The sequence below is a fragment of the Brassica oleracea genome, chromosome C2, assembly GCF_000695525.1.
Source record: "Brassica oleracea var. oleracea cultivar TO1000 chromosome C2, BOL, whole genome shotgun sequence".
NCBI classification, from domain to species: Eukaryota; Viridiplantae; Streptophyta; class Magnoliopsida; order Brassicales; family Brassicaceae; genus Brassica; species Brassica oleracea.
In genome coordinates, this window is record NC_027749.1 from 14,870,808 (window position 1) to 14,887,225 (window position 16,418).

The 16,418-nt window shown below is 35.1% G+C and overlaps 3 long non-coding RNA genes across 4 annotated transcripts; all 3 read right to left on the bottom strand.

Annotated features, from left to right (window-relative positions):
- Nucleotides 1-8,696: 8,696 nt before the first annotated feature.
- LOC106326132 lies at nt 8,697-9,263 on the bottom strand. The gene is made up of 2 exons (XR_001267153.1): nt 9,102-9,263; nt 8,697-8,952 (listed from the first exon to the last, which is right to left on the bottom strand). It is a non-coding gene; the product is annotated as an uncharacterized LOC106326132 (long non-coding RNA).
- Nucleotides 9,264-12,710: 3,447 nt separating this feature from the next.
- Nucleotides 12,711-13,667, bottom strand: LOC106326340. Of its 2 annotated transcripts, none has more exons than XR_001267204.1 (3): nt 13,237-13,667; nt 12,925-13,002; nt 12,711-12,855 (listed from the first exon to the last, which is right to left on the bottom strand). It is a non-coding gene; the product is annotated as an uncharacterized LOC106326340 (long non-coding RNA). The 2 variants fall into 2 exon arrangements; XR_001267203.1 differs by having other exon boundaries at nt 12,925-13,038.
- Nucleotides 13,668-13,874: 207 nt separating this feature from the next.
- LOC106326339 lies at nt 13,875-14,737 on the bottom strand. Its single transcript, XR_001267202.1, has 3 exons — nt 14,411-14,737; nt 14,105-14,182; nt 13,875-14,018 (listed from the first exon to the last, which is right to left on the bottom strand). It is a non-coding gene; the product is annotated as an uncharacterized LOC106326339 (long non-coding RNA).
- Nucleotides 14,738-16,418: the final 1,681 nt, after the last annotated feature.

The window sequence follows — 16,418 nt, forward strand, 5'->3', positions numbered from 1 at the left end:
ACACTTTGTTGTGGGCCAGCAATAAACTGTGGATAACTTTGCCCTTAATAGACATTCAATGTGTGGACGGGTGATACGTGGACGGAGATAAATGTAAAAAATTTCAAAAGGTTCATCAGAGCAAGCTCCACAATAGTTGAACTTAAGGACACAACTCTAACAACAATGTTTGTCTGTGGACAGGGACGAGAAGATTTTGATTATGTTGTGGAGATAGACGCTAACATAACCATGAATAAAGAACAAGAGAGATCTCTTAAATTTGTGGATAAGGAATTGAAGCTTGATGTGGTGGATAGAGTAGTAACTCAAACACTAAACATAGATATTAAAAATGTAACATATTAAAAGACTGTGATATGGGTGCCAATGTGTCCACAATTTCAAGGATGAAAAAATTAATAACTATAAACCAATAACTACAACGTACATATCGAGAAAACAAAGCTTGAGTGATGAAAACAAAGCTAAACAAAACAAAAAGTTAAAACGAGTCATCTCCTCCTCCAAAACCCCCGGTCAAAACGAGTCAGCTCCTTTTTTCGGTGAGCCACACCATGGATTCTGAGCTCAACATCGTCATGGATGAGTTGAGCTCGGTGAAGCTGCGGTGGTTCGAGCTCGTCACAGTCTTCCACCATGAGATATGTACTATGCTGAATTTTGAATTTTAATCATAATTTTACACATCCACAAATAGCCGTCCATGTTTACCCGTCCACGCTTATCTTCCCACACCCATCCACATGTGTCGTTCCATGCTTAGAGCATTAATATCACAGGCTCTTAAGTAGAGTAGCTAAGGTAATTGTGATTTTAAAAAAATGAAAAACACACATTAAGCTAAGACACGGGTCTTAATTAGGGCGTCGAAGCAACGTATCTTAGCATACACGTGTCAAGAAATTAGGGGATAGAGGAGAGGTTTTTGGTCAGTTTCTTTCTTTTGGTCAGTCTCGAGAGAGAATTCGAGAAAGAGGTGGTCTCTTCCTCTCCGAGGCTCTCCACCATGAAACGGTGACTTTTCTCTTGGTGGCCGTCGTCGAAGGAGGAAAAAGTCAATCTCTCTCTCTCTCTTGGTGTCTATCCTTGACGGCGACGGACCTGATTCTCGGTGGCTCTCCGCGAATGGAAAGGTAAAGATATTTTGTGTTGTTTGTTTATGCATTCTTTAGATTATGTCTATTCTTGTTCTGATCCGCTTGTTTTTCCATTTTGTTGTGTTTGTTCTCTTCGATTCTGTCTCTCCATGGCTCTCCGCGACGGCGCAAGACCTCTCTCTCGGTGGCTGTCTGATACTCGAAAGGTAATGCTTCTGTTTTATGTTCTTCAAGGTTTATCAAGTTTGATTTGTTTGTGCTGTTCAATTCTGTCTCTAGATCGTGTATCAATTTTGATTCGTTTGTGCTGTTCAATGCTGTCTTAAGATGGATTGATCAATTTAGAATTGGTTGTTGCAAAGTTGTTTCAATCTTGATTTGTTTGTTGTGTTGGGTTCTAGTTACTGAATAATTTGTTGTTTCTGTCTTTGTGTTGTCAGCTAGAAGGATCAAACCCCTCTTCATTTGTTCTGACAATGTGTCTTAAGCCGGATGGATGAAGAGATATGACCAAGGTTCAGCGAGCAAAGGATTACAATGCACAAATAAGGTTAGTGTTGCTCTGTCTCTGGTTGTTGAAACAAATTGATTTAGGTTCTGGTCTCAATTTAATCGAGGGTCATTAATGTGTTGGTTAGAGTTAGAATATGGTTGTGTGATTAATAGAAGTGATGGTTATCTAGAATTGCTTAGTGTGATGAATGTGGTAGATAAATGCATCTTAGAGTAGGATAGGGTTGTGTGATAAATAGAAGCGATGGTTAGCTAGAAATGTCAAGTCGTTTTAGTTGGTTGGTTGTGATGAATGCAATTGAAACTTCATTTCTTCTCTTCCTTCTCTGCCATCTATAAACACGCTTTCCTTCTTCTCTTTCTTATCATGTTTTAAACTTCTTTCTTCTCTTCCATCTAGTAAAGACATTCTTGTCTTGCTTTAACTCTTCTGTGACATTTCCGGATATGGATTATAATCCATATACGCAGACACCAAACTTTGTTGAGCTTTTAAATAGTCAACAAGACAGTGTGTTTCGTTTAGTAGAAGAGAGTCAAGGCACTGAAGCTTCATCACAGTTTTGTTCAGTAGAAGAGAGTCAACCCACTCCTGCAGAGCGTAGAGAGCGAAGGAAATGGACTCCAACGGCTGATATTGTGCTCATCTCCTCATGGCAAAACACCAACAAAGACCCCGTGGTAGGGAATGAGCAACGATCTGGTGCTTTCTGGAAGAGGATTGCAGCATATTTTACGGCCAGTCTGAAGATTGCAGCCCTTGAACAGAGATAAGCTAGCCACTGTAAGCAGCGTTGGCACAAGATCATTGATCTTGTCTCCAAGTTTTGTGGATGTTATGAAGCTGCAACAAGAGAAAAAAAGTAGTGGGCAAAATGAGAATGACATTCTCAAATTAGCTCATGAAATCTTCTACAACAACAATAAAAAAAAATTCAATCTAGAACACTCGTGGAAGGAGCTGAAGAATGATCAGAAATGGTGTACAACAACCATAAAAACCGATGGTATCTCTAAAAAGAGAAAGTGTGAGGACAGTACACAATCATCAAGCTCACACGCAACTGGTGAAGCTGATCAAGGTACCATTCGACCCCATGGTGTTAAGGCTGCAAAGGGTGCTGGTAAGAAGTCTACGGTAGAGGAGAAGACCCTCTCAGAGTTTCAAAGCATGTGGTCCATCAAACAGCATGACCTGCTGGCTATCAAAGAGAGGCTTTCCAAGATGAGTCTACTTGATAGTCTACTAGCCAAAAAGGAACCTCTTGCTGATTACGAAGAAGCTCTGAATAAGAAGTTGATTAATGGCTTGTTGTCTAGTTAGTTCTAAGGTCTCAAGGTCGTGTTCTTTGTTGTCTGTTTCTGTTTGAAGTTCTTGTGCTTGCTTTTGTTTATGTTTCTTGTTATGATTTGTTGTTCTGTTTCATGATATGTTGTTCTGTTTCATCATTCTTGTTGTTCATCCTCTGTTTCAGTAATGAGAATGATATGTTGTTCTGTTTTATGAGTCTTGTTGTTTTGTTTCTTGATGTTATGTTTAATGATTCACGTTATTGTGCTTGCTTATGGTTATTGATTCATGTTGTTGTTTGTTTCAGGTTATTGGACTCTCTTGCAACTCACGGAATCTGTCTTTGACTCTCTTGCAGGATCATGTCATATGTCTTTGTATGTTAGTCTCTTGTACTCTCTTGTCACGGACTCATGTTGTAGTCTCATGTGACATGTCTTGTATTTTAGTCTGTTGGAGTCTCTTGTCACGGACTCAGTTGTAGTCGCATGTCACGGACTTTTGTAAGCAAAGTGTATCAAACGTTATAAAAGGAAGTGTTTTCAGGATTGTAGAATTCAAACTCATTTGTAGTCGCAAGTTCTTTCTTGTTTCTTCCATCTCAAGTAATTTATTTAAACAGAAGTTCAAGTGATTAAGTTCTTTATCTAAATACTAGATCAAACACAACATCAAACAGAATATCAATCTCAAACACACGATTCAAAATTTCTATCAAGACCTTTCTTTCATCTCAAGTTTTATAAAGACAAGTTATATCTCAAGCTCTTTCATCTCTAGTTTTGTAAACACAAGTTCTATCTCAAGCTCTTTCATCTCATGGCATCTTCTTCCCATAACACTTATGAGAGAGTAGATGATGAAAGTTTTGATCAATTTTTTTATCAACATTTTGATCAAACATTTGAGAATCTTTTCCTTAATTATGGTGGCCAAGAAGATGAATCGAAGAGACGAAAAAAACGAGTTTACATCGAAAGAAATCGTGAAGCAGGCCACACACAGTTATGGAATGATTATTTCAGTGATATTCCAACATATCCTGAAAATTATTTCCGACGCCGTTTTAGAATGAACAAACCATTGTTCATGCATATTGTTGATCAACTCTCCAACGAAGTTCAATACTTTCAGCAAAAAGAAGATGGTCTTGGAAGGCTTGGTCTCTTTGCATTCTAAAAATGTACAGCAACTATTCGTGTCTAGGTGTATGGTACTGCAACTGATACGGTCGACGAATACCTCCGGCTCGGTGAAACAACAACTCGGTTATGTGTGGAAAATTTTGTCGAAGGAATAATAAATTTATTCGGTGATGAGTACCTAAGAGGACCAGCACCGGCTGATCTTCAACGTCTACTTGATATTGGAGAGCAACGTGGATTTCCCGGGATTATAGGAAGCATCGATTGTATGCATTGCGAGTGGAAGAATTGTCCCACCGCTTGGAAAGGGCAATATTCTCCTGGTTCGGGTAAACCAACAATCGTTTTAGAGGCGGTTGCTTCATATGATCTCTGGATATGACACGCATTTTTTGGACCTCCAGGTACCTTAAACGATATCAATGTTCTTGATCGCTCACCTGTTTTTGATGACATGATAAATGGTCAAGCTCCGCAAGTCACTTACTATGTCAATGGAAGAGAGTATCATTTGGCTTACTATCTCACCGGTGGTATTTATCCGAAATGGGCAACTTTTATCCAATCTATTCCAATACCACAAGGGCCGAAAGCAGTTTTATTTACTCAATGTTAAGAAGCTGTCCGAACAGATGTCGAGCGTGCTTTTGGAGTCTTGCAAGCTCGCTTTGCCATTGTTAAAAATCCAGCACTTTTTTGTGATAAAGTAAAAATTGGGAAGATTATGCGAGCATGTATCATACTCCATAATATGATAGTAGAAGACGAACGAGATGGATACACTCAATTCAATCTTTCGGAGTTCCAACAAGCTGAGGACAACGGAAGTTCACATGTCGATCTCATTTTGATACAGATATCCCTACAAATATCGTCAATATTATGGGTGTTCGAACTACAATTCGTGATAGACAAATGCATCAACAATTGAAAAATGATTTGGTTGAACATATATGGCGTAAATTTGGACGTGATGAAGACAACAACTGAGCTCGGCGCTTATTTTAAATTATTATCGTTTATTTGACTAATCTTTGTTTGTATGTTCTTTTTAAATCTATGTTTAATATGTAATCTTTTGTTATTTTTTATTTATAAATAAATTTTATCTTAAATAAATTTATGTTTTAATTTTTTTTTTTAAAGAACTCATACTTAAGAAACTTGCAATGGAGGATGGAAAATTAAGTGTATCTTAACTAAGGTTCTTAACACTTATTTATTACTAAAGAAGTCATTAAGAGACCCTAATGGTCTCTGGGGATAAAGGTGATCTTATATTATACATGTAGTTATCTATGTTTTTCAAACATCCACATATCACTCATCCATAACACAATCATTGAATACGTGTACAAAGATAGATTTTAAAATATAATAGAAAAATATATCAAAGTGGATATCAAATTATAGAGAATAAAAAAATATAATTTATTATATCAACAAAATTTGCTATATGTATTTTTAATTTTAAAATCAACAAAAAAAAAATTAAGAATTAGAGTAAACAATAATAAAAAAACACCTTTTATATTCCTCTTGTCTAAGAAATATCTCATTTTCTTCTCATTCAGGGCAAATGTGTATGTTCTCGCTGTAGGTCCCATGAGAAAGTGTCTTCCAAGTACATTGTGGCCTTCGATGTAATTGAAAAGTGATAAAGTGCCTCTTGATGTAAAAAATTCTATAAAAATTGTGCGTCTTCTTCCTCTTTAACTTGTTCTTATGCAAAATTTTCCAACATTTTACTCTTTTTGTCGTTCTTGATGTCAAAGTTCGATCATTTTTACAGGATATAATCAGGCCCCTTTTCAATATGACACTAGCTTTCAGCCTTTCATATATTTTCTTCCACAAATAAAGCTTTAATTTGAAAAGGCTTTTGGTCTGTGTTAGGCCTTGGCATATTTCCCGGATCTGAACCGGTATTTACCCGAAAAATCGGGTTTCGGATCGGGTTCGGGTAAAGGAAAATACCCGATCGGATGAGGTTTTAAATTTGGTCGGGTACCGGGTCGGATACGGGTTATATCCGGGATCCATACGGGTATCCGACTAGACCCAAGTTAAAGCTTAGTTAAGTTACCCCTAGTAGACTAGCCCTAGTTAATGCAAACTACCCAGTACCCACGCCTTATGCGATTTCGATTTCCAAAACACAAGCTTTTCTTGATTCTTGTATCAGCCGTTTCTTCTTCCCGACAGACCCGGCCTTTGCGATTTCAGATGCTCTTCTTCTGCTTATTAAAAGAGAAGAGATGAATTTCGGAACCAAATCTCAAATTCATTCTCTTTCTTTTGCTTCTGAGTCATCAAGAAACATATCTCAAGTAAGGATCATTGATTGTGTTTCCTTTAATTGATTTAGGATAGTTAATTGATTTGCATGCCAAGGCCTAGTCGATGTTCTGAGTTGTGATTGAAATTGTTTTGTCGATTTTTTTGTGATTGAAATTGATTTTTTTTTTCTAGAATTGGCATTGAAATCGATTTGTTATATAGAGTTGAGATTGAAATCAATAATTTTATCAGTATGTAACATACTGTATGTTCTTACTGATATGTTCTTGTCATTGGTCTTCTCTTATTGATGTTCTTTACTCTTTTTATTTGTAGATGGATTCTTCACCATTTCCGGCAAACATTGACTCTGAGACAGAGAATGGAGTTCAGGAAACCCAAGAAGAGAAAGCACGCCGTGATAGGAATGGGAAAAGGAATGTTTGTTCAAGAGGTAGTTCTCGGTTAGCAGCAAAAAAGCAGTCAGGCACAAGATCAGACGTCTGGGAACACTACACAAGAACAGAGGACGACCGTGACAAGTGCAGATGCAACCATTGTCAGCGTGTCTTCGGCTGTGCGTCTTCACAAGGAACTTCCAACCTTAGGAAGCATCTACTCTCCTGTAAGTCTCACTTGGCGTGGAAACAGAGCCAAGCTCCAGGTTCAACTGTGATTACGAATGATGGAGGTCTGACGAATGCAAAAGTTTCTGAAGCTGTGTTTAGAGAGGCGACTAATGAGCTGCTAGTGTTGGGTGAATTGCCACTTTCTTTCACTGAAAGTGTTGCTTGGAGACACTTCTGCGATCGGGCTGGTCTCTACAAACCTCATTCAAGAAGGACTGCAACCAGGGACATTGTCCAGATGTATGTGAGAAAGAAGGAGGCTCTGAAGAATTGGTTTAAAGTCAGTAAGCAGAGGGTTTAACTTACCACAGACATTTGGACAGCAAATCCTACTGGAGCGAGCTACATGGTGGTGACGGCTCATTTTGTAGATGATAGTTGGCAGCTAAGGAAGCTTATCATCGGGTTTAAGCATGTATGTGATCACAGAGGCCAGACGATTGCTGCTGTTCTTCTGGAGTGTTTGGCTGAGTGGGCTATAGAGAAGGTGTTCAACATCACGGTTGACAATGCAACAGCTAACACATCTGCCCTTCAAAATTTTCAAAGGGAGTTCATCTTGCTTGGCGATGAAGCATTGGTGTTGGATGGCAGCTTCATGCATATGCGGTGTGCAGCTCACATTATCAACTTGGTTGTGAGAGATGGTTTGCAGGATATTGATGGGAACGTGGAAACGATACGTAATGCGGTGCAATATGTGAGGTCTTCTACTCAGAGACAGAAGTCATTTCAGCTGAAAGTTGAGTCGGGAAAGATGACTCGAGGCAGTTTACCTTTGGACATCAAAACGAGGTGGAATTCTACTTATCTCATGCTTCAGAGAGCTATCAAGTACAAGGTTGCTTTTGATAAAATGGAACAAGAAGACCGGCTCTACAATGACTTCTTTAACGAAGTTGAGAATGGGAACAAAAGGATTGGACCTCCTGCTACTGTTGATTGGAATGCAGTGGAGAGGTTAGTGAAGTTTCTTATCATCTTCTACAACTCTACATTAGTTGTCTCCGCTTCCACATCAGTCTATTCTCACAAGTGTTATGGTGAGATAGTCATTATAGATAGGAATCTGATACGGTTGTGTCAGAGTTTAGATAAGGAGTTGAGAAGCAAGGCTGATGGCATGAAGACAAAGTTTGATAAGTATTGGGGTGGCATGAAGAATGTCAACAAGATGGTTATTGTTGCTTCTGTGTTTGATCCTACCAAGAAAATGCAGTTTGCCAAGCTATGTTTTGAGAAGCTCTATGGCAAAGAAACACATGCGGCTAAGGAGATGTATCAGTCGGTTTACAGTGTCTTGACTGATATGTTCAAAGAGTACAGTCTTCGCTTGAGGAGAGAGTCAACTGCTGGACCATCATCACAGTCTACTCAAACATCGTCATCAACTGGAGAAGATCAAAAACAGGAGCAAGTGTTAGGTGAAGACATTGAAGAAGCAATGGATTTGGTCGATGATCTCGGTTATGAGAGGATGGACTTTGCTTATATTGCAATGGTTGCTGAAACAGGAGTTGAAGAAGCAAGAAGCAAGGGATGAGCTAGAGCTGTGCCTGTGTCTCATTTATTTGAAAGGACGGCGAGCAACTCCCTTACAAAAAGTCCTTAGAAGTTGGTGTGGACAAACACAGAGAACATAGAATGTTTCCAAAAACTTGTATCAAGACTCTTCATTTTTCACTATGTTATAAATAGTTATAGAATATGGTAGCACAGATTCACACAGCTTGCAGAGGATTGTAACTGAAAACTTGTAAATTAATGTATACAAACTAGAAAGGATCACATGAAACATTCATTTGAAGACCAGGCTTGGGCCAATCTTAGTTTTGGCTCTAAAAGTATGCTCACAACGACATCTGCAGAGCAAAAGAAAAGGAAAAATGAACAGTCCAGGACATTCACCATTAATCCAATTAATCCTATCGGCATTAGCTTATGGCATAAGCTTGTGCTGTATGAACTGCCCTGCCATGATTCCTCACGAACCTCTGGTGAATAACCTCAAAAACAAAACTTCAGTACATAGAAGAGCGAATTGATTCGAATCAAATGATAAAAAGAACTTTGAATTCCATTTTCACAAAAGATCAACACTTTAGCTAAAGAACGAGCTTCGGTAAATAAGAGAGAAGCGTACTTTCGGCTTGGCGATCCTGAGAATAGGAGAGGTTGATGTCTGCCCGTAACTCTTCCTCAGAGAGATGGGAGCGGATGGGTCGTAGCCGAAGACAAACGCCGACGAAGAGAAGCAACGGTAAGCCAGATCGTCGGATTTGAGGGTTTGGTTTGTAGGAAAATAGATAAAAGAAACTTTTTAATTTTTCTTTATAATTAATTATGAAATTATCGAATATTATGCTTTAAAGTGGGGCTTTTGTGTTCATAAAAAAAAAGTGGAGGGGCTTAATTAGATTAACAATAAATATTATACTAAGAGGACAATCTAATGTAGGTTTTATGGCAAAGGGACAATATGATTGTTTTTTTGGTTCTATTTTAGCAAATTTCTCATTATTTTATATCTATTATTTACTCTAACAAAATTTTGTAGAAACGTCATAATTTCATTAAATTGCAAAACAATGAACTTTAAATTTAGATTAAAAAGTGACAAATTATGAAACTATAACAATTTAAATCAAATTGGATTACATATCGGTCATCCATCGGTTCAATCTGTTAGTCTCGGGTTTTGGTGTTTTTTTTAAATATGGATATTTTTAAAAACCTAAATTAAATTATCGGATCACCAGATTAACCGGTTTGATTGCGGGTTCGATTTGAATTTAAAATCATTTATCTAAATACATAAAATTCTTACAAATTAACAAATACTTGTTAAGTTATTAATAAAAAAAATTCATCATAAAAAATTCAGCACTTGCAAAGTAGGGTCAAGATATAGTTTATCTTATTAAAATATAAATACAAATATAAACTTACCCTTAAAATAACTTGTTAATTACTTCCAATGCCACCAAAAACCTACATTATCTTAATTTTTAGTATTTATTGTCTTTAGCAATAAAAGTAACCATAAACAAACTTAAATTGATTTTTAAACTAACTAGGGGAAGAACCCGCGCGGGGTCGCAGATGTTGTTGGCTTGTTGCTTTATGGAGTAATTAATCATCTAGGTGAAGTTCTTCTTAAACGTGTGTTGTTACGTTGTAGATATTTGCATACGAAGAGAATTGTGGGTCAGGGAATAAGTAGGGAGGTGTAGGTGTGTTCTTGATTTACTTGAAGAAACCTTGTAATTGTAAATGACGATCATTAGACCTGTGTGTGTCTTTTGATGTTTTTTTTTTGGTATTATTTGCCTCACCATCGTTGAACATATTAAGTGTATTTGTGTCACTATTTTTGGTTGGTTCTATTTTAGTGTCATTCAGCTTTTAGTTGATGACCTTTTTATCGGGTTTAAGATTTGATACTATTAGTTTACAAAAAAAAAATGATACTATCAGTAGACGGTTGAATGCTACGGCATTTATGTTACTTGATCAAATCACTGTATTTCTTTGAAAAAATAGAGAGTATTAATAGTACGATGCGATTAAGGTGAGGTTTTTTATTAGTGCATTAAGTGAAGTCTATGTTGATGCATCAAGGGACTAACTAAAGGTAGCCTCGTCTATATTATTAAAATAGAAGTACCCATTTGAAAATGTTCTTAATTCATTAATTAAACTCCTTTTTTTTTTGTTTTTTTCAGTTGTATTTATGAAATATCCTAAAACGAATAAAACTACTTAATTTATTACTTGTCTTTTCAGTTACATTAATGAAATATGCTTAAATGAATTTAAACTTCCTATTTTATTGTTTGTCTTTTTCAGTTACCTTAATAAAATATCCTTAAATAAATTTGGACATAATGTCATTTAATCAACCAAAAAAACTCATGAGTTATCCTTACGTGCATAATTTTAATAATGGAGATTTTTAAAAACGTGCATCATTAAAATGTTACCTAAAACATGTAGCACTAATATATAACATGCATCAATAAAACTAGAATTTGACTCACACAATTGTACGGATATTATTTTCAGTTGATTAAATTTAAAAATAATTATTTATTCAAAAAATATTTAAGAATGACTATGTTTTTAAAAAATATATGGTATTATTTGTTCATAAATCATTTGTCATTTGATAAATTATTAGAAAGAAAATTTTAGCATAATATAACTCAGTTGTCATTTGCTAAATTTATGGTTTTTATTTATATTTTTTATTATTTAATTATAATATTTTCATTTTATATTTGAAAGATAAATGAATTTTCTTTCAAACAATATTTTTGTAAATGTATTTTTTAAAAAATAATCAATTAAAATTGTTATTATCATTGAATATCATTATTTTTGACATAATTTGAGTTTTCGTTTACATCAAAACTTATCATATTTTAGGATAATTTTAATTTAAAATGTAATTTTCATATTTTTCAAACAAATTTTAAAATTATTTTTTAAATATTTTGTTATAATTGTTAAAAATATTGAGTTGCATTTCAAATAAAAAGGTAAAGACATTAAAAATATTCTAGTTAAAATACGTAAAATTTAATATAGTTTTAAGGAAATTGTCAAAATAAAAAAAATTACACATAAAATAATCATGATTTTTGTTGACTGGACGAATCATTATTTATATGATATCGCACACGAAAGAAAAATTTCTGTTTTTAAAATTATCTAATTAACTCTATACTCATTTTTTATTTTTTTTATATGATATCACACATTCGTAAAAAAATAGATTGTTTAAGATGCAAAAAAAAAATATTTACTTAATGAATATAATATGAATGAATATTACAAATACATCATTTAATAAAATAAATAATTAAAAACTGAAAATTCATAACCGCGCTGGGTCTAGTGTTAATTATACCAGAAGAATATTAGTGAACATGTTAAGCCGTCAAACTTCCTTTAATTTAAATTAAAATAACACTGCTCTCAGATGGAGCTTGTTGCAGGAAATTTTAAAAAGAAAATAGGAAAAACACAAACGACGGAAAAGAGTAATTGCGTAGAGCTTGTAATGTAGGAAAAGAAAACTTGGTGGGAAAGACGAATTGTAGTACTTCCAACAATCACTCCAGGGGCGTTAGAGGCTCTTCTCCTCATCTCCAAAGCTGGGTGGTGTTGGTTGATCAACGTCCATCCCTTTTGTAGCCCCATCCATCGGGTTGGTGCCAGAAGCAGGTGGTTGTGCAATCTGCCATGCCGCTTGTGGAGTTGTGTTGCTGCTTTCAACCTATAACTAATAAGTAGATGCGTTATTTCAATCACCGCTGTTGAAGATGTTTTCTTTACTAAGCTTTGTTTATCTCTGAATGAGTTTCACAGACACGTAGTGCACAAAAAAGAGTTTCACAGACACGTCCTCAGAAGTTGCAGACATTGTACGTGAAGGTGCCATGGTTGGGAGTGAAATTGTATGGTTTCACTTGAATCATGAAAGAAGCATTTCTTGCCAGCGAGTTCTTCAAGGCATCTAGGTAGCTCCAACACTCAACCGCTATTAGCCTGTCAAAGGGTCATATTCAGACACTGTCATTAACAAACAGAATTTGACACAGAATCTGTAATCTGAGGAACTGTTTGAACCGCCACAGTTGATCCCATGTTGAATACACCTACCTGCATCGACCAATTACTAAAGACATTAATAAAAGAATATTCCACCTCCCTAATGGTCTGAAAGCGGAGAGAGGAAGACCTCGATCGGAGAAAGCCCTTGCTATTTTATCACATTCCCTAGACTCAAATTTGTATCTGTTATCTTTTGAAACCACATACCCCCTTTCCTTTCTCAAGCTTTACGCCATGACCTTGTGGATCGTACACCTGCTCCTAGGTTCGATGAATAGCTGTGACAGCAAATGTCAATAATTTCTTTGGCTTAGAAAGTTAGGATATGTAACTTTCATCAAACTTACCTGAATAGATCCAATGTTGGTCGCACCATCAGCAGCAAGTGCCATAAAACCTTGTTTCCATATCCCTTCAAGTACGACCTGTTCTCAATTAGATTAGCAGCTGACGATCAATATCTGGAGATAAAAGAAAAGCCTACACATATTTGGTACGTTTACAAATAAATAATTACCATTTCATTTTCAACATAGAGATTTTTTATAGTTCTTGTAGCACACTCATTCACAGGAAACAACCGCCCTGAGAAAAACAAAGTGTTTTTAGAACGATACCAATAGTTACAAAGGTCATGAGAGATTAGTGAGTAACCAAACCTGCAAAGTGTCTACGAACCAATGCATTCCAGTCAGCTGGAGAGTGTATACGATGATAGTCCCCTGGTCTTAGGTATATCACACAATAATAGATCCCCTTCATCGGACTGCAAGAAAACTCGATCATATAAGTTGCAATTTTCTTGACACTAAAGTCACTGCTTAGACGTGCTAATATTTCACTGACCTAGCTGAGATGCTCTCCCGCAGTTTTGGAGAAGCCAAAGAGAATCTCAACCAAGACTTGTCGATTTTATCTGCAACAGCTTCTTCCTCAGATTCATCCTTACCTTCAGGTACCATGGGAAGGAGAATTTGTTCCGAGAAGACCTGGTGCTGAGTAGGAATGTCCTTTGACTTGCTCGATCATCCCTCTACTTTCTTTTAACTCCCCAAACCTCAGAACGGTGCCATCCATAGGACTAACCTGATTTTATTCTTGAAATCATAAAAAGCAAAACTAAGAAAAAAAGTCTGCATAAAAGAAAGTAACAACGTTAATTCAATTGTGTAAGATGAGGTAAGTTTCATCCAAGTTAAAGGACAAACTTCAATTGTGAAGAATGGAATTATCATATATGAAAAGTTGCAGATGTTTACACATGAGAAATCAAACCATACATGATTATACCTGCTTGAACTCGTTGGTGCTCTTTCTTCTTCTCTTTTGAGATGGACAGCATGTTTTTGATGTTCTTTTCCCGAGGGTAGACACATAGAACTCCATTCCCCTTTAGACCCATGATTTCTTTCATCTATGTAGCTTCTTTCTCATTCATCTCCTAACAAAACATTACATGATGCATGCTATTTTTTATAAACCAACCAAAACATTAGTGAACGAATTTTTTTTATTAAAATGATATACCTCCAAGAATTCAGTGGCGTCCTTTTTATTTCCCTTCAATGAAACTCTCAGCTTTTTCTTTAGAAGATTCAGAAGTTTCTGAAAGAAAATAGAAACATTAAAACAAATTTTTAGAACCAGAAAGGGAAATGTTGACTCAATAAATAAATACATGTACTTCTTAAGGCTCTCCATATTTTCTTCAACCACAGTAACACTATTTTTTTCCTGACATACAATGTATCCACAATCTACTCTAGAAAGCTTTAATAGATGCCAAACTAAAATGAAAATGATGGAAAACAAAATATAATGTAAGTTTCATACCGTAAGCCAACATATATGCAATCCAATACGTTGAATCAATCCAGATGGAGACTGTCGAGGGAGATGTATGAAGCCGAGACATAAATCATGATGAAGATCAGCAATAAAGGAAGACGGGAATTGAGAAAGACGAATCTGCTGACGACATGTTTTTGCGGTGGATTGTGGCGAGGGTTTAGTCGTGTTTGGAGAGCTTTCATAGATACATAAAACGGCTGGATTCAGATTGAAATGAAAGGGTAGATGTAATAGAGAGATGTTTAGAAGGGATTTAATTTGGAACTGAAGGCAAAATTGTGTGTTGAATGTGGTTTTTCCTTAAAGGAGCGAAAGAGATGTAACGTTGATCTATTCGTGAATGATATTTTTTTATACGTTTGATGAAAGAAGGGAGGTGCAGGAAGATGAAGGGTTTGACGATGGATCTCAAAATAGGACCCTCTCAGATACATAAGTGACGTGGCAGAAAGTCAATCTCTGATTGGCCTGAATTTCCAATCCCGCATAGACGCGCTTAGAGGGCTTGATATCATGTTTTTAGTATTGTTAGATTAATGTTAATCCACACGCCCGGAAATTTATAAAGGTACTTAAACTAATTTCCTAACATAACTTAATTGATTTCCGAACGAAAAAATTTGTCATTTTAATATAACTTTATTCATTCATATAGGTATAACGAAAATATATCTTATTAAATTAGAATTACAAATATGAACTTCCTCTTAAAATAACTTATTAATTACACTCAAATGCCACTAAGAAACTACCTTATCCTAATTTTTATTTATTTTCTTTTTGCAATTAACGTAACCATAAACATACTTAAATTATTTTCAAACTAATTAATTTTAATCCAGAGGCCCGATAAAATTTATAAAGTTACCTAAATTAATTTCTGAACATACCTAAATTGATTTATGAACGATCAAATTTACCATTTTATATAATTTAAGCGTTTTTTAGTCATTCATATAGTATATAACTAAAATATAAATAAATATGTAAATATATTTTTTACGTATATTTTCTTATAAGTAATAGCTTACTTCAAATTCAGTATGATAAATATTGAAGAGTATAAAATATATAGCACCAAATTTTAAATAATATATATATATATATATATATATAAGTTGATCATACATTAAATTTTTGATCCATAAAAAATGAAAATATATTTGTGTGGATACATGGATCGTATTCTAAAAAATGTAGGTGGTATAGTTGACAGTTCAAAAATAAATAAATCCCTCAATGTAAACTATAAAATTATTGGATTTAAAAATGTCATATTAAATAATTATTTAATATGGATAAATTTTAAAAATATATATTACCATTTATATAAAAAATATTTATAAAAAAATAAAAATAAACACCCGCGCGAATCAAGCTCTAGTTTCATATTATGTTTTTGGATTTGCTTTCTAATTTCTATCATTTCTGATCAAAACAAAGGGAAAACACTTGTGATTTAGTAAGTACTCAGTATATATATGGAAGGTATTAATTACGTGAAGAAAAGTATAGCTATGAAATGTTGATAGACGCAGAGAAAATGAGATTGGTGGGTTTGGGGGCATTTAATCTTCCCCATCTGATCATCCGCTGATGAATAGAGTTTTAGATTTAGATATTATGGAAGGAGTGTCTCGTCCCGAAGCTTCCTGGCTTTCAGAGGAGAATTTAAGCAATTCCGAGATATGATTTTCTCCAGACTGGAACATCAAGTGTTTAGTTGTAAGCAATCTGACTTGGTATTAGTAAACATTATTCGAACTTGAAAAAAAAGATGTCTCTATTAGTTGTAAGCAATTTGACTTGCGTTTTCTTGTAGTGTTCCTTATTATTTTTCCTTGACAATTAAAATGAGAAAAGTTAATAAATTTGCAGCTAGAGAATTTTGAATGTAAAACCAACAAAACCCTTGGGGATTCAAACTTCATCTAGAGGATCTATTTTCTTGTGTAATAAAATCAAAATACAAAGGGATTCAACGACGAGA